Raw genomic sequence first — 20,542 nt, forward strand, 5'->3', positions numbered from 1 at the left:
AGTCTACTAGTATAAAATGCAGATGCATGATTCTGCCTGACTTTTTCTCTGAGATTTATAGCTACCACGTAGGAAGCTCTTCTCATTCCTCACCCTTATCATAAATGACTTTTGAGGTGGCTGTACCTCAGGTTGACAGTATTTTCCCTGTTCTAAGCACCCTTGTTGTTTTACAGCTGCATTTTTTCAATGTTGCATGCCTGGTGGATACCCTCATACAGCTCTCCATTGGGTTAGCTCTGTTGCACTGACTTTATTCCATATCTAATGATTAATAATGGATAGATTTTTTTCTGGATTCTTGTTACCCAGTAAAATAATACACCTAATATTTGTCTAATACTCATTTATTAAAACATTATTGAAATATTATGTCATATCAGACATTTTTAAACAGGAGCTTAATTTACAAGGGATGCCTCTTAAAAGCCTGGTTTGCTGATATAGTCATCAGTATATTTACATACATACAAACAAATATTTCAAGCACGGGGATTAATGCCCTGCTAGCTTGCCAATATACCAAAACACTTGCTCCCATAATAAGTATCCAAGCTGTTTTAAAAAATATCTAAACTAGTACTTCCTTTAATGTAATCTGGTAGTCTGTTCCACATATCAGATACTTTCTCAGAGAACAAATTACTACACTTGTCATTCCTATAGAATCTCCTACATAGGTTGCCTGATGATCCTCTAGTACTTTTTGTTAACCCCAAACATCCCCAGAGGTAGTTGTCATTAAATGTCCTATATACCTGAATGAGATCTCCTCTTAGATATCTGTAAGAGACACTGTACAAGTTCATATATTTTAGTCTTTCATAATAACTTAGATTTTCACATCCATGAATGCCCTGGTATATTTTCCTTGTACTCTTTCCAGTTTACTCATGCTTGTTTTCTTATAGAGTTTCCATATTGTTATTCCATACTCAAGTTTGGGTCTAATGTAACTAACAAACATTGACTTCATTATTTTGATTTCCTAGGCTTTATAAATCTTTTTATATAACCTATGGTTCTATAACTATCATTAACCAATTGATATGATTAGAAAAACTCATAGCTGAATCTACCCATATATACCCAGGTCCTTAAATGAGTCTACAGTTTCAATCACTGTGTGCTGTATTAAATATTCACCTTTCAATTTATGCCTACCAAATCTCATATGCTTAGTTTTTTATGTATTTATCAGCATGTTATTCTCCTGTGCCCAAATGGTTAATTTAGTCAAGTTATTTTGCAGACATGCCTTATCTGTAACACATGAATCAGTTTACCCAATTTCACGTCATCTGCATATAGACTGTAGAACACCTCAGATGAAAATGTTAGGTCTGAAAGATGCAATCTACACAAGTAAGGACCTAGGATAGAGCCTGTGGGACACTCTGACTGTAACTAAGGATTATGCCTATCCAATTGCTGTATGATACTTGTCATGTCCTATTTGTAAGCCATGCAGCTATCCATCTTATCAAGAGTAAATCAATACTTAGTTGCATTAATTTATTGATCAGTGTTATGTGTATGACCCTGTCAAATGTTGAAGTTAAATCTATAAAAATTACATCATAGCACAATTTTTCATTCACAGCTATTACATTGTTAGAGAACAACATCTAAAACTGCATCTCAATAAAAAATGGCTATGCCCCTGTAGTAACCCAGACTAACTCTGTTTCTTTTCTTGTCTTCTTCCCTATTTTTCCCCTCCTATACCCTATAACTTAACAGGGGACTGCCTGTTCTCCAACTTTGTTGGAAAATATGGAACAATCAACCCTCAGATACCTCATCCCAGACCTCTCCCCCACTTTTTAGACTCATCTAGACATAACTAGACTTACTCTGTTTTCTTTTTTGTTTACTTTTCTTCTTCCCTATTTTTTCTCTCTACACCCCTTTCAGCTTTTCTTTACCTCTCATTACACTTTAGCATTCCTCTTATAAAATTTATGTTTTGATTCTTTGTATTGTAATGATTATTGTGGCATGCACATCATGTAGGTTGTAGTTTATGTATTTTTTGGTTTTAAGATTGTAATTTGCAATTTCCTGAAAAAAAAACTATTTGTTTACTGTTAGCTTTATATTTGTAATTACTTCTATTGTAGCACTTTCTTAAACCATATAATAATCACTGGAGCTTTTCTCCCCGGGCCTCTACTGAAAATGGACATATATCCAGATAGACTAGCCTGGTCAACAAATATAAAATAAAAATAAATAAAATAAATCATGTTACAGGTGGTAATAGATCTGTTTTCAACATATGCATGCTGACATATGATTTCAAGTCCCAACCTATCCAGTTCTGACAATAAATTATCCAATATTAACTTCTACATTATTTTTTCACAACATGAAAGTAGACTTAAGGGTCTATATGACTGGGTTTGTCCTATTCCCCATTCCCTTAAAAACAGGTTTAATAAGTACAAGTCTCTAATCTTGAGGAATCTCCCCATATTTATATGGCCTAGTGAATAATAAAGATAATGGTATAAGTTCTTGCTGAGGTGTTCTAAGATCATTGTTACTAATTACATCTCCTCCCTGTGGTTTGTTTGGATCCTGTTTATGCAGTTCCTTTTCAGTGTAATCTAATTTGATTCCAGTATCTGGGGTTACCTGGATGTCACATGGACAACTTACCACCCCCTTTGTGGAGCCAAACTGTTTTGCATAAGGTTTTGTAAATATAGCTATAATCTGCTGTGTCTGAGAATAAATTTTAGAATCTGTACACAGTTTATGAATGTGTGTGTCTTTACTCCTTCCACATCTTATGTATCTATAAAAGGTTTCATATTATGCTCAATATCTTTATATAAATTTTCTTTAAATTTTTCTTGATCTTAATCTGTTTGCCCAGTTTGTTTATTTCAGTTTTCAAAGTAGTAGTTTGACCTATCTTCCATTTCTTATATTTTTGTCTCTCACCTTTTTGCTTCCACAAATTAGATAAAAACGTTGTTTACTTGATGGTGGGCCTTACAAAGAAACAGCTAGTCTAGTGCAGGTGCTTGTATATATTTACCTGTAGGCTTTATTTACTGAGTTCATTATGACAACAACAGCATTATGTAATACATAAAGAAAGTTTTAGTTGCAGATAAAATATAGACATGTTAGAGATTAAATATTTATACAAGTGCCCCTATCATTATAGAATGTAAGATAAGGAGACAAAATATTACACTGAAAATGAAGTGCTTTTAAGCATTTAATTCTTTCTCAAGTATTCAATAAACTCCCTGTAGGATCTGTGCAAAGCCTATACAGAGCTGACATGCTTCCAAAGTGGTGCTCGGTGAGTGGCAGTGCACACAACCGTGCAATACATATTCATGCTGCATGCCTTGTCTAAGCATAGTTTCATGTCTGACAACAGCATTGCTGGCCAGGAAACCTTGTAAGTGAACATGGATAGCAATTAAATTTAAAGAAGAGCACCTACTGTCCATGGTTCTGTGTGGAATGCCACAATGATCAAAAGAGATTCACAGATAGTTCTCAATCTGTTAGTTCAACACATCTGTACAACGGCCAACATAATGTGAGGACATTTAACCAGAAATTGGGACATATTTGACATAGATGTCACATACAAATGTGGTAGAATGAAATTCAAACATACCTCTCAGTGTCTTAAATCAAGGAATCTGGACAAAACCATAAATAATGAGGAGAAAGATTCTAATATTGCTCTTCCAAACCTAGAAAGTTGATAGAATAATAGGTTTTACAGTAGTATGAATTTTCTGAAGACCATGAAGTTTTAAATTCAAATTTCTGTCATAATTTTTTGACATCAGTCCACGATGACATGCCAATGATTTGCCAGAAAACCAAAATGTTATGAGGAAAAGATCAAAATATGAGACAAAAACCGGACATTTTGCAGAAATCAGGACAGCTGAGAGGGATGAACTGAAATGTATGTAATACTGAGTCACATCAGTGCTGAGATCATCCCAGTGATATAGCAGAAAGCCAGAAATTGAATAAGGAACACATGTGAACATCCTGAGAATATCTAGACAGTTGAGATGTATGCATGTGAAGTATATGGTCCAAACACAGTGCAGTGCAGTGTATCTACAGTGCTAGTATTATGATATCCCATTCCTGGCATTCTGTACTAAAGCTGTGCCAATGATCTGTAACGGGACATAGACTGCCATGTAAAGTGAGCACTCCAGGGAAGTGTATGTATTGAATAGGGACACATAGCTATATTGTAGGAATGAACAAAGGTAAAGAGGACAGATGATACAACCCAATGTACAGCAAATGAGGGCATGTCAATGGAAGACAATTGTAGAAGCCACACCAATCACATCTTTATATAGTACTGTACAGTGAAAATGTGTTTTATGTGACTCTCACACAAGATAACATAACAATGAGGAGGATGTCTGTGTGAGATAAGCATTCCCACATGAAAAATACAGAGGACATCTAGCAGGGATCTGACATACAGTTGGGGTAAGGAGCTGTGATGCCCCACCAATGGACCAGTAATCAAGGATCCTCAATCCTCACCACTGGCAACAGTGGGGGACATACACTGGGAGGATGACCCAGCAGTAGGAGCAACGGGTCTTATAAAAAAGAATCTACAATCATATTTAGATATGTTACCAATCCATGTAACCCCATACGAATTGCAGGAGTCATTACTGGGCACAATGTGGGCTGACATCAAAGATTAAAACAATACTATTTCATGATCATTAATAATACTTTGGCTTAGGAATGGGGTCCATTCCCATCATGGTATTAGAAACCCAAAAGATTTGGAGAAATTAAAATGGGAGGGTGACAGGTACATACACAGTATTTCCAATGCAGCTCTCTGCTTCAAGTGCAATTTCTCTTAAGAGCACACAGAGACCACAGTCAGTCCGGGGCTGGTTTCTCCCTCTTTCTCCAGATCCCCAATAAGACTCCCCACTGGCACAGCTATAGAGTTGCGATCTCAGCTGAGTGACTAAACCAACACCTCCAGCACCCTCTCCGTCCAATCAGTGCTTCATGTCTCTGCCCAAGTAGCTGGCACACACACACACTCTTTGAGGTTTGATTTATACACATGCACACACCTGGAAAAAGCTGGCACATGTTTACAAGCTATGCCCCTTTTGCCCAGACTATAAGGCAGTTATCACTGCCACAAGCCAGCTCCTTATCAGCTACTTTAAGGCTCTTAACAAAGGGTGTCCAGTCTTACTGTGTAATGTTACTATCAATACAAATGGTAGTTTGACCAAGAGCAAAACTATTAGGAGTGGCCCACACAGTTTCACTAAATAAATATGCAGGTACGCACAGAACATAAATATCTCTACACAGATCATCCACAATGAAAGGTTTATGTATATTTAATAATAAATAATAAAAAAACAAGGCAATACTAAATATATATTTACAGTGACATCAGAGTTCAAGGTCACAGGAAATATTTAAAACACCATTACATGAATCTCTCAAATAAATAAATAAAAATATCTAAACTAAGCTTTGCTATATTCCTGATTATATCTAAAAGAATTACTGCACCCTAGTTAACTTACTTACAGAGCAAGGCATATGTGGGGCATGGATCTTCTAGCTGATGTTGTCAGGTCAAAGACAGAATACAGAATGCCGTGTCTCTCTAAGAGACTTAAATTAATATCTCAAATATTACTGCTAGGATAGCCTGCAGAATGACATCATTTCTTGTCATGTGACTCTGTCCCAGTTGAAAACCCCACTGCTGGAATGTGGCAGTATTTAGCATCTACCTGTGAAAATACATAGACAAGGGCCTTTCCTCGGATCTTTGATAGATGCTGGAAGTCAAAAAACAATAAAACACTTCCAAGACAGTACAGAAAGTCCGGCAGTTTTAGACATAGTGTCTCCTTGTGCCATAATTTCAGCTATTTTTCTGAAAATTATTAGACTATGGGTAACCTCCTGTATCCCAGTTTCCACTGTTAGAATATATACATTTACATAGTTATAGTGAATGTACATTTCTGTTCTTTTCCAGTAGGATACATTGTGGATGCATTTTTAAGCTCAATACTTTATAAAATATCTTTTCAACACGTCTGTATAAACCTAGATTGATATATACATGACATACAGTGCTAATAAATTTGTAACACAAGCATCTTACACGAAGCATGTTGACATTCACAACTGACACATAACCATTTACAAAATTCCAGAAAGCTGTGCTGGTCAGTATCTCCCTTTGTCACACATCTATATAAATCTTGTTGATATTCACAAATGACAAATAATTATTTACAAAATTCCAGATAGCTGGCTTAGCAGTTTCCCCCTTTCTCACAGGTGCATATTGTGAAACTGTATAAACTGATATTCCTGAATATGAGTGTGCTCTCAGCAGAGGTCTCCAGCAACCTAGGGGCAAGTAAAGGCTCATGGAACACATTAAAAAAAAAACAATCCCAGTCATGGACAATATCAGAATAATATCACTAGGGGCAAGTAAAGGCTCATGGAACACATTAAAAAAAAAAAAAAAACAATCCCAGTCATGGACAATATCAGAATAATATCACTAGTAATCCTGTGCCTCTGATATAACATATGTGATTTAGAGTGATAAGAGACACACCCACAACACACACACACACACACACACACACACACACACACACACACACACACACACACACACACACACACACACATACACACACTTGAACAACTATTAAGATGCATCCATCTTCTATGAGGGTAACCACTCACACTGTCCTGGCACTGTAACATCTGCTGGAGGTGTTAGGGGGGACACTACTGTACCTGCATGCGACAGTATGAGCAATACAGGCTGGTAGACTGGTGTGCATGGCATATATATGTATATATGGATTCACTTTATAATCTTGAAATACTGAAACATCGAATTTCAGTATGTCGAGACTATAAAGTCAAATCTGCAAAATACCGAAACGCCAAAATTGAGAAAGTTAAAATCGCAAAGTTAAACACACCATACACCACACTACACATACACCAGCCTACCCACACTACAAAAAACAAACAAATCACACACAAACACAAAAACACAAATTAACAAACCTACACTACAAATAAGCAAGGGGCAAGCCCCCCTGCACCCCCCATGTGGGGGGGGCTGTGCCCCACCCCCCACTGCTTATATATACTAACTCCGAGAACACACCAAACAGAAAAAGACAGTAAACTGACAAATAGTCATTCTACAGTCCTTCGCACACACACATCACATATATACAAACACCACCACTTTCAACACTTAACCACTCATATTTTACCTGCCTACCCTAACCCACACTTACAACTTTCAAACACACTCACATACAGTCAAACACCTACCCAAAACCCTTACAAAATAGTCAGTTACCTTAAATTCCACCTAAATCCATAAACTAAACTGTACACCATCCACACAATACATTCCACATCACGTACCGTAAAATCATATCCACAAGTTCAACATCTCCTGATTTGCAGTTATGCACTTTCGCTATTTTGAATATTCGACTTTATAGTCTTGAATTACTAAAATTCAGTATTTCAGTAATTTGAGATTATAAAGTGAACCTATATATATATATATATATATATATATATATATATATATATATATATATATATATATATATATGACACAATTCACACTGTCAAGAATTACATACATGCCATTAATGTTGTCAAACATCCATGTATTTATTTTGTGCATCAGTAGAACAGGTAGTACACATGCATCTGGTGTAACAACTTGATTGGTGTTCCGCCAAATCAGAAAGTCATGTATATTCCACAAAAAGAATACTTAGATATGGCCAATACGTTGTGTGACAGCTCGCTGTGACAAAGTTAGTACATTTCAGTTAGACATCACTGGAAGATGTGTAAGGAGGTACATAAAGAAAGTTGCATCGTAGTCAGTTATTGGTGTGATGAAGTCTGGAAACTATGAGGTTATTATGGCCTCTGATGTTGTTGTTGTTCACATACCTAGTACTTGTGTTACACTCAATGGAGTAGTCAGCACTTTGACCACATGCTGGTGGATGTTCCACTTACCATGTACCCAGGGACATGGTTCACATAGCTATTGGTATGATTATAGGGTGTAATGTCTACATTATACTTGGGTTGTGTGTTTGTGTACCTGACTTAACAAATTCCCCATGTTTTCCTGTCATTGTAGGTGTTGTCATGGCTATGGCAGCAATATTTGGTATATGAAATAACAGTCCCAAAAGAAAGTCCCAACAGGTTAGGTGAGTAGATAAATGCAAACATATCCCTCCAAACCAAGTAGAAGGCAACTGTAGCAAGTAATAGTAGCCAGAGAACTGAAATCAGAATGTAAAAACTTTTAATAACGTAGCGTGTTTTCATAACATCAGTTACTTCCTCAAGCGCTTTCATAACATCAGTTACTTCCTCAGATGCATAAAAACAGTGCATAAAGATCACATATATATACACCAAGGACATATAGAGAAACCAGTCATGTTCCACATATTTCCCCTCCATTTTTTAAAAACCTATAAACAAATTAAGATTTAAAGGAACAGCAGCTAAAACAACAAATGTCTATGTAAAAAAACCCACACATTAAAACACATTGGTAGATTATTCTGTCATACTATGGAAAAAAACTTATACTGATTCATATAAATATATATATATATATATATATATATATATATATATATATATATATATATATACATATATATATATATATATATATATATATATATATATATATATACATATATATATATATATATATATATATATATATATATATATATATATATATATATATATATATATATATATATGTATATATATATATATATAATACATACAATTCATCTTAATCAAACATAATAGTTCATCTTTTAATTCTCCTTTTTAACACAGGTTTCAAGAGGACTGTATCATTCAAACCAAAGCCCCTATGGGCTTCCATGCATAGAATCCATTTTATTAATTATATCCCCTATTTGGTATATGTTGATATTGTCTGTATTATGCTAATATCACAGTTGGAGTCAATAATTGCCTACTATCTGCAGGCCTTCAGGCATCTATTTGGACTTAGAATGTGTATGTCATCTGTGATATCCATTACTTAAATAATGGACAGTAAAGGTCCTAGCAGACAGCCCTGATGTATGGAACTGATCACTGGACCTAAAATATAGGTCACGACACACATTTCAACATAGTCATATGCCATATATCTGATACACCAGTCTACCCAATTGATAATATAGCTGTTTATGGCCACATATTGCAGTGTTAATTGAATACCTCAGTGCGGATTTGTATCAAATGCTTTGACCTGGTCAAGTTCACCAGGATGATATTGTTGTCATCATGCATGCCCTCGATGACCTCTCTTAGGATAACTATCAGATGCAATAGACATGATTTAGCATTAAAGACTCACACAGGTCTGTTGCACACAATTGGAATATTACTAGTGTCCATGTAGAAGAGGTCCATGATGACATATTGGTCTACCTCACAGTTGAAGAGGGTTAGGATGTTTCTATATATATATGCATGCAACAGGTGCTGTTCCCACAACTCAGATGGGTGCATGTTGATGTGCACCCTTCTATGGGAACATAGCCCATGTGGAGGGACTGTTAAAGTGTGGATTCAACTATATCAGGAAGGTGTATGTCCTGAGTCATGCCATAGTTGATCTGTGATGTTGTCACATCCCAGTGGCTCTATGTAATAGGCCTGGATAAAGGTAAGACAGTGCATACTGCCTATCATGATCTGGCCTAGGATTTTGACACACTCTCCCATGCAGACATCATTGAGAAACCCTCTCAGCTGGGATCAATCTCTACATCACTAGATGGGTAACCAATTGGCTCACCGACAGAACACATACTGTGAATGCTGTTGAATCAACCTGCACCAGTAGAGTTGTCACCATTCACAAGCCCCGAGGAACTGTGCTTGCCCCTTCACTGTTTGGACTGCATTTCTTGACAGTTCAGGCTAAAGTATATGGCCTTTTTCTTACCAAGTTTGCTGATTCTTGCATATTGAGTGCAAACATAAAGTCCACCAATGATGATAACATAGTACAGGAGGAGGTAACACAGAAAGATGATTGGTGATAAAGGCACACAATCTACAAAAAAATGCAGAAATGTGTCCTGTTTATGTTGTCTGTCTGAAAAGTGGAATTCCATGTTAATTACAACATTGACAACAGTCCTGCTATGCTGAATCCCAGTGATGCAAGCACTGCAAACACACATAGATAGCAATCTGAACGTTGACCAAGTGTCCACACTGATACTGAAAGCCTGTGTTGTGCACATCATAAGTCATGCCATCATATTTAGATCTTTAGATTGTATGACAGCAATGTACTCGAACCTCATCAGAACACTAATTGAATATAATGCTCTTTTTTGCATGTAAGTTACCAGACACATGCTCCAGCTAAAGAGACCACAGGATGTTCTCATCAAGAAAACATAGTGTTTACAAACCATGCCATGATATATGTGGATAGATTAAAAGCCATGTCACTGTTATCTGTCTTGCATAGGATGAGAAGGCATCTGCCTGGTCTCAAGGCCAGCCTCTGACACTGCCCTTGTGGAAGTACAGCATACCCACAAATTTGATATAGCTGATGACATCAGCTGTGTCTGTTGAAGACAATATGGTAATAAGACTGTCCCACATACTGGTCTAAAAGGCTCTCTACAATGTCAAGCAAGAGTGCACACACAGAAACAGACAGACATACAGACAGACAGACAGACACACACACACACACACACACACACACACACACACACACACACATATCACATCACACACAGTTGACTACAGTTTGAAAAGAACCTCTACCTATGTACACAGACTACAGAACATAGTACTTTATGCAAGTGCTATGGCATAAGTCTGACTCTTATACAAGTGCAGGTTAACTTATAGTAGATGACATCCGCAGACCATATGGGAGAGAATATTTTGGGAGGCCTGCATGAAATGGATGTGTAGGCATATGCAAGTATCAAAATACTGTCAATCTATGGCATTGGAGCAGTAGCTGTAAGATACACACTTCACTTCTCATCTGTCTAGACACACACATACACACACACAGGTGACTGCAATGAGAACAGAATCCCTACATATCTAAGAACACAAACTACAGAACACAGTAGTTTACACATGTGCCATGGTACAAGTCTGACATTTAGAGGAGTGCAGATCAAAATATAGTAGATGACAGCAGCAAGCCATGTGGGAGAGAAGATGGGAGGCCTGCATAGGTCCATAGCTTCAGATGTTCATAGGAGGCTACTAGCCTAATGGCCCTATGGTATTTACAAGCATAGCTGTGTAAAAACACAAGAAATCAGAAATACCCTTATTGAACATAGTTAGATGGTCATTGTTAGCAGAGTGATTTTGTGAGCAGCACCAACTAGCCCTGCCCATGTGGGACATGGGTACCACCCCAGCAGTGACTTTACAATCACCCAACTAGTTATCAAGGTTCCACTTGAATAGGTTCATTGAGAAGCTCTGCTTCACATGCAGTGAGAGCCTATTACTGAGGAGTGTTAATTGCTGGGGGATATATCTGTCTCCCCAGCATGTTCTATTTATGTTACAGCTTAGGTTGAAAACTCTGGAGCAAGTTATCCTTGTCCTATTTGATTTGCAGATGTCCAGCATTTCCAGTAGGGCAGGGGCTGAGACTGCTCTGTAGGACAGGCATAAGTCACCACTCAGTAGTCTACATGATAGTGAGTACAGTGACAGGCCTTTCAGCCGTTACATGTATGTCATGTTTGGAGACCCTGGATTCTCTCAGTCACAAACCTCTGTGTTTTCTTCAATTGCTGCAGGTGTCTGGTGAGGTACAGACAGAAGGCAACATCATAGTCAATTAGTGGATTGATAAGGGTAGAGTACAGCAGAGCTATGACCTCCCTGGTCTTGGATGTGATGTCCATCTGTATGAAGTGTGCAATGCAAAATATGTGTCTCACCACTATGGGCACATAGTGATGAAAGTGTAGATTGCTATCAACATGTGTTCCCAAGCCTCACAACACTGTGTTTGAGCTTAGTGGGGTACTATCTATGTCATAATTAATAGGGATACTTCATTTCCAAAGGGGACAATGAGGCAGTGTCTGGTTTAAGGTTTAGTCCATGAGTTTGTCACCAATCATTTGCTTGTGTCAGCTCCTTCTGTTATATGTTAGCATCATTGCGGGACTCTATATGAGTGTGCCCAGTTAACAGTCATCTGCAAACTTGGTAAACCACAGGCCATCAGCCATTGCCTGTATTTCAGGGTAGTATTTTCCAAACAGTTGAGGACCCAGCACAGATCTTCGTGGCATTCCACTGGTAAATGGCTAGCAGTAGAGGTGCAGTCCCCAACTTTGAGAGTATGTGTTCTGTCAGTGAGCCAGTTGGCTATCTCTCTAGTACTGTATGGCAGATTCCCATATGAGAGATCTTCACTATGAGACATTAATGGGGGATAGTGTCAAAGGCCTTGGATAACTCATCACAGGTAGTACAACCTGTTATCCATCATCCAGGTCTTTGGCGTCAGTATCAAAGAAGTCCACAAGGTTCAGTAAGCAACATCTACCCTTGACAAAAACAAAATGGATCAGGTCAAGTGTGTTGAATCTCACCTATATCCCTGAGGATAAGGTCCATGCTACTTCCTTTCCTAGCCTTGCTGATGAGGCTTTTAGGCTTATGCTTCAGTAGCTGTAGATCTGCATGTTACCAGATTGATGTGCATTGCATATCACACATTTGATAGTACGTTCTGTAGTGTAGGTGATATATATGTGGAAAATGTACTGAGACAGTTATTGAGGGGTGGCAACAAATGGCTATATTGTAAAGACGTGACATAGTAATAGATAGGGATTTCAGTTTGTAGGGTTTCCACATGTAATGTAATGTCATAGATAGGAAATGGACAGTAAACAGCAGTAATACATAATAATTTCTTTTCCATATCACAGTGAGTAGCAGATTTGGAAGAAGGTTGGTAAAGTGTATATGCATGCAAAATACACCTGTTTGCAGATAGCTAAGCAGTGAGCAAATACGAGCTGCATTTCTAAATTCCGAAAGTTAATATGTGTGTATGAAACACACCTACTGCTTAACTGACTCTGTGGCAGCACATTTTAATGCTTGCATGCATTCATTTTTGGACTGAGATGGTGCTGGGTTCCAATCCAGGTGTATCTAATACTTTTAAATACTTTTAGTTAAACATTGATAATGCAGTGACATTAATTCTTTATAGCACATGTGTTGCTGTGTGTTGGCATACAGCATTGGGGTTATGCAGCATTGTGCTGAGGTAACCGCAGAATTTTGCTGCCACTCACTCTTTCTGCACATTGATGTATGATACACACTTCCGCACAAAAATAGAGTCCAAAAAGTGAAGGAATCCATTGCCTTTTCGTCTACTTATGTGTGTTATGTGCGAGTCTATTTTTTGGCCAGATTAAAAGTGTTAAAATAGGTAGATAGGAATGTGGTGAAATGGGGAGCAAGCAGGGATAAGAATAATGGGAAATCAGGACAGGAATGTATAGAGGGAGGTAGGAAAGAACCATAGCTATCTATTTTTTTAACAGTGGAAAGTGAAAATATGTGCAGAATATTAACTGAATTTGGACTGTCACCTCCAGAGAGAGGGGTGACCACAACACAATCATGTTGTGTATCCAACTGGACTGAATCAAGTGTGTCAAGAAGACATGTGAATGAAATGGAGAGCTATGTAGAGGGCATTTTTTTCTGTGGGACAAGTGCTCATTTATTTTTTATTTCAGAGAGAGAGAGGAATGCTGGGGAAGTGATGCAGGTATGTCTGGGTCAGATAAGGTGGGTAGGTAAAGAAGCTATTGCAGACAGACAAGACAAACAAGACAAATGACAGGGACAGTGATGGATATAAAATATTGAGGGATATCATGATTGGGGTGAAGGTGGGGACAACCTGAAACCATGGCCGTCAAGCTTGGAGACAGTGAGAATTGAGTTGTCACTCTCTGGAATGTTATCACTGTTACCTTACTCTGCAGATGACTGGAGTGCTTGAAGTCTGCTCCTCCTCCTACTGAACATGAGGGAGAGTAGCCTCTCCATCTGGCGAAGGTATGCACCAATAGTGCGGTGGACCACCCATCGCACCATCCCTGGCAACTCACTGTGAGTTGTGAAATCATCCCTTCCACCACAGCTCTCGTAGGGTACCACTTGGTCAGCCTATGGGGCAGGACTATCTGAGGGTGCAGGTAGTGCAGGGGCAGCAGAGATAATGCTGCCAGGTTGGCTCCCAGATGTGCTGGTCATCGGTGCTGGAGCCTGTGGTGCAGGGGCAGGCTAATTCATTGGGGTTGGCATACCTTACTGTGCTGTGGAGCATTTAATGATGTGGTATACATGGATGACATGGACACATTTGATGACATAAGAAAAATATAAAAAAGAAAATTAAAATAAAAATAAAAATAAAATAAAAACAATTTTAATAATAAAATAACATATACAATAAAGCATATTTTAAACATAAAATAAAATGAAATAAAAATAAAATAAAAAATATTTTGAAAAATAAAATAAAATAAAAATCAAGAAAATAAAAAAAAAGATAGGTAAGCGTTGGGGTGAGAGAAAAAAAAGATTCAATTATTGCCATCCTATGTGACATATAATGCAATAATACAATTATGCAACTCTATTATCTTAAGTTTTACATTGAAGTATACCTCCTAACAGATACATATATTTCATATATGTGTGTTCCATTTATACATAATACAGTTTACAGCAGGGCATTTGCACCACTGGTATAGAGGTTTTACTTTAGTGTAAATATTATTGAAGAAATAACAGTATTGTATAGTTGTGAATTTTTGTATTTGAACCACAACCTCCGAATAAAGTCTAATATTGGGCTCTTACAACTGGTTTGTGCTAAAGACGCATGCATGCACACTTACTTTTACAGTTGGGATATGCATGCTCAATTTGATAACTCTATAAAATGCCAAAAAAAGCTATCAACTTTTACTGCTACAGTAACACTTCTCCTCTGCTGTATACATACCACTTATCTCCCTGAGTCTCTCCAATCAAGTTTCATAGGCCCAGACATTGAACTCCTTACTCTGGCAGCTGGAGTAAAAACAGAATAGAATAGAAGAGCATCATACATACCAGTCTTGCCTGTACTGAGCTTTCAAGTCTTAGAAGTACTCTGTTTAGGTGATACTTACACAGCTGTGGGATGCCAGCAGTCCTAAATTCTTACAACCACTGATCAAGAGTATACCTTTTTCTCATCTGGAGATCATTAAAATGATGCCTACATTGCTCTCCAGTGACTGGGATACTGGTGGCACTGTATACAGCCTGGGTTTAACTATTCCAATTCTCAGACTTGTACTTGAAGCCAGAATAATTCCCATGCAGAAGCCTGTGGCTGTGGTGCTTTACTAGGAGCCCAATAAATATCCTCGACTCCTGGATACCCTACCACCCTAAATCTGGCACCTTCCACACTAACACCAGCCATGGAGACTGATGTTTTCCCACCAATTCCATTTATCACATTTACTGGAGTGTGCACACCTGAGCAATGCATTTGAGTGATGATAAGCAGAGAGCAGCAGTGTTAAGCGGTGAGGAATGAAATAATTGCAAGTGGAAGATTAATCTATTAACATGATAACAGTGTATTATCCCTCATACATATAATTAATATCAGCTCCACTATATAAAGTGTTATAAGTGAGAGTGAATATAATGGGAAGTGGAACAACAGTAAAAGTGTACAGAATATCCTGCATTAGAACCTACGACTATGTACATGACAGTCATAGGTTCATAGGTTCATAGGTGTGTACTAGGCTAATGGCCCTGGAGCCTTTGCAAGCCTAGCCCATAGGGTTACCTTGGCATCATGCCACCCAACCTTAGTTCCCAGTGCCTCTGTAAAGTAAAACCACTGGAGTGATCCCTGGGGTGATTTTTCTATTTCCCATCCACTCATCAAGATTTCTCTTGAAGAAGGCCACTGAGGTGCTCTGCTTGACATGTATGTGAAGTCTATTCCATAGCATGGGTAGTCTCTGGGTTATGAACCTGTCCCTCCAGCATGTTGTGTTGATTGTGGTAATGAGGTTGAGGTCTCTAGAGTGCGTGGTGTGGAGGGATTGGGATTTCTTTAGATGTAGCATTTCTAGCAGAGCTGGGTCAGACATGGCTTTGTAAGTCAAGCAGAGATCGCCTCTAACTAGGTGATATGAGACACACTTTAATTACCATGTACTTTTTGGTATGCTTTGATTTGTGAACATCTGTTTTATTGTTAAAAATCCTTTTTCCCATATAAAAAACACCAAATCCAAGCAACAAAACTAGGAAAAATATGCACAGAAAGGCAACAACAGAACCGCACACCACATACGGTTAAGAGATTTATTGAGTCCGCGTTTGTCAAGACCCCCTAAGACCAAGTCCTAAATGTACACCTGTTGCCATAAGAAAGTTGAAATAACAGTTGTTCATGTTTCAAGTCATTGTTATCAACTGTAATGGCACAACAATAAAAAAAAGTTGCACACCTGCTACTAGAACCCAGGACCATCTGTACTCTAGCATTACGCTTACAATGGTTACCATAGGAGTACTGACCTGACATTCCATAATTTAATGATCATACTTAAGGTTTCTCTATTTATGGCTGTGCAAAGCCACTTAGTGGGTTTGCACTGTGCTCAATAGAATGAATGTAATATATCCAGTTTCTGTTTTCGGCTGTCTGGGTTATGTCAGCTTCCTGGGTGGCCCAGTTGTTCAATTCTTGCAATGCCATGCTACAAGCAAATGAGATAAGCAAGGTAAACCTGCCATTCATTTCCTCCATTCCTGTGATTGTGTTAAGCACAGCATCATGCAAGCACTGGCCAAAAAATAAAAGAAAATAATGGAAAAATTAAAAAGGGAAAAGAAAAACAAGGGAAAAGCAGCTGACTTGAAGAAAATCAATGCATAACATAACACACTATGACGTGTTAACAGACATGAAGTATTTCTACACAGGTCTGGACTTGATCTCTCACTCCATTGAACCTTCAGAATACAGTAAAGGTGCCTTATCCCTCTTTGCCACACAAATAGCTTTGCAACAAGAAATTGTAATCATCCTGCATGCAACCAACTGCAATATTATCTACAGAAATATGAAACCATGCAAGTGTTATTTGTACATGTATTATTTTTGGATGCATTGCACTAAGTGATCTCACAAACAGTTATGATTATTGCTTACAAATATACATCATGTAGGTTGTGAAAAGGTAAACAAGGCTTAAAAACTCTTCTCCTTCTTGGCCTAGGTCTATTGACAGCAGCAGCAATAGCATAGGCTCCAGGGAGGAACAGAGTAGGAGACAGGTGACATCACAGGGGGGAAATGGTAGAAAGAAATGCAGTTCATTGGAGGTCAGAGTTACATGACAGATGTCAGACAGATATCATGGAAAGAGGTGTGCCACTAGATAAGCATGAGAAAGTCAAGAAATGGAAGGTGTAAACTGTTGCCTACACCAAAGTTTCTTGCACATACAAATGAATCTAAGTACATTCCAGCATATGTAGTATGTAGATAAACAAATAGAAGCATTGCATCTGAAGTTCAATACTTCTCTAAGCAGACATATCCCAAACTAATAGCATATCTTCACTCTTCTCCACATAAACAAGTCTCCTCACCATCAGTTTATCTAGCTACATGGTTGCCCTTTTAATGGTGTAGATTTAGGGCTGTCAGCATGATGAAGATGCAAATAATATGTGAACTCTTTTAAAATTGCTGAATCCCAAAAACGTGTATCCATGTTGGGATGCAAATATAGTGCAGCCACTCCCTCAGTGTTTGGTTTTAATGGATTGCAACTGTGACTGATTAGTGATTGGGAGAAGGAAAAAAAAACAGCACTGCAGGCTGTTGTACTTCTACTGGGTGTGTCAGGTGAGATCTACAAAGTGTTAAATGTAAGGTTGGAAATGTAAGTAAGCAGCACACAAGTCACAGGTTGTGTTCCTTCACTTTCAACCTGCCCTTCATTTTTTTGGCAACTGCTTATGATATTGTTTCCACTTAAGGCCAATGATATAGAATGGCTTATACACTGCCATTTTATTTATCATTTTATTTACTGGGAACATCCAACTGGGACAGAGCTCATTTTCAATGAAGGTCTGGGAAGAATTGCTTCAGAGCACCTAGAGGAAACACACAAATGCAGGGAGGACATGCTGACTCCAAACATGTACTCCCGACATTCACATGGGTTTCCTCTGGGTGCTCCAGTTTCCTCCCACATTCCAAAGACGTGTGTATGGAGCATTTCTCTGCTCAGGTACATGATGAATGGCCAACAAACACAGAAATGTAAGACAGAGCTGTATATTTGCAAGCAATAATCATGACAGGTTGTCTGATCACTAGGTGCACTACATCTAAAACTACATGTACAAATAATACTTGTATGTTTTGATATCACTGTAGATGCTGTTGCAGTTGGCTGTATGCATATTAAGTTCCTTGCTGCAAAACTGTGTGGCAAAGAGGGATAAGGCACCCATCCTATCTTCTGAAGGTGCATTAGAGTGAGCATTCATATCCAGCCCTATATAGTAATATCTCATGTGTACTAACATTTTCTAGTGTGCATGTCATACATTGCTTTTCCTTATTTCATCTACTTCTCCCTTTCCTTTCTTTTTTCTTTCTCTTTTCTATTTTATTTTTATTGGCCAGTGTTTTTGAGATGTGCCGCTTAGAGCAAGCATGGGTGATGGAGACAAATACATGTCAAGTTTTGCTATGCTTACTTTGTTTGCATGAAGTGCGGCTCTGCATAAACTGGACAACCCAGGAAACACCAGACAGCCAAAATACAAACCAGATGCATTTAATTAATACTATTGGGCATTGTGAAGAATGTCAGAAAAGGGGTAAAGGCTGCCAGCCCAGTCAAATAGAATTTGATACATAATTCTGGTATTTGTAAAAATATAAATGTAAAATACTGGCTTGTGTCTTAAATGTAAAGAAATGCTATTTCAACAATGCGGCAACATTGCCATATGCTGTAAGGAAAACTAAGTCAAGCATTTCAAATCTTTTCTTTGAAATTAAAATTATTCCATCACTGCCTTTGATGTTTTACAAGTCGGCTCCAGGCCGGCTAGAGGAAGGCTTCCTGCCTATTGTTTTAAGGCTAAAGTTAATGACCAGAATTTACATGTGGAATGTCCTTTATTGCTCTAAGTGTAAAATAATGTAAATGTACTTAATGTGTAGCCTGGGAACTCCAGAAAGGGTAAAAAAGATGATGTAATGTTTATCAGAACTGGAGTTTCAGTTTAAACAGTGAGAACCAGAAATGATTAAGCATTTTTGTCTTGATATTCAACTCAGCACTGCCTTGCTCTATGTAAGTAAGTTATCTTAAAAGTTTGTTTTCTTGTAGAAATAGCTAGGACTATAAAGCTTAGACTATGGGCAGGATTCACGAAGGCTTGCACGGAGTCTAAGAGTAGTGTAAGACTCCATGCAGCCTTCGCGATCCAGGAACAGCCCAAATTCCGTGTAAGAGAAATGCTAAAACGTCTCTTACACGGACTGGGCGTGGATAAGCTAATCACCTCACTTGCAGCCGAATAGCATGCAGATGAGGATGATTAGCGATCCAGGAAGCCCAGAACAGCCCGTGTAAGAGCCGTTTTAGCTGCAGAAATGTACTCAGTTGACAACTGAGTACGTTTCTGCACAAACTGCAATGGAGCCATGTCAGCTCCAAATAAAGGGTGCATATGTGTCAGGCAGCATGCCAATGGCCAAATATGTGGCCATTGGCAAGGTAACCTGATGCAAATATATTAAAAATATATATATTTTTTTCGGTGATGTTTATACCCAGCGCAGCCCCGCGCAAACGGGCTGCGCTGTATAAAACATAAAAACGAAGGTTATAAACCCACAAATGTGGGTTTTATGCAATACATGGAATTTCAATGCAGGGACCAGCAGATCAAAACCAACATGAGCACCGTGTAGTGGTTGCTAAGGGGGGAAGCTGGGTCTAAGAGATGTAACTAAGCATTAGTAGGCAATCTGATGCAAATGAGTGTTAGGATACTGAATTCCACTGTCACATAGCAAATGAGCAAAGTCTGAGTAGTGTAAGAGTTACAGAATGGGGAGGAATAGAGTAGGAGATAGGTGACATCACAGGGGGGAATGGTAGAAAGAAATGCAGTTCATTGGAGGTTACATGACAGATGTCAGACAGATATCATGGAAAGAGGTGTGCCACTAGATAAGCATGAGAAAGTCAAGAAATGGAAGGTGTACACTGTTGCCTACACCAAAGTTTCT

Source organism: Protopterus annectens, chromosome 4.part0 (assembly GCF_019279795.1).
Source record: "Protopterus annectens isolate FY-2018-M chromosome 4.part0, PAN1.0, whole genome shotgun sequence".
In the NCBI taxonomy this organism is placed as follows: Eukaryota; Metazoa; Chordata; order Ceratodontiformes; family Protopteridae; genus Protopterus; species Protopterus annectens.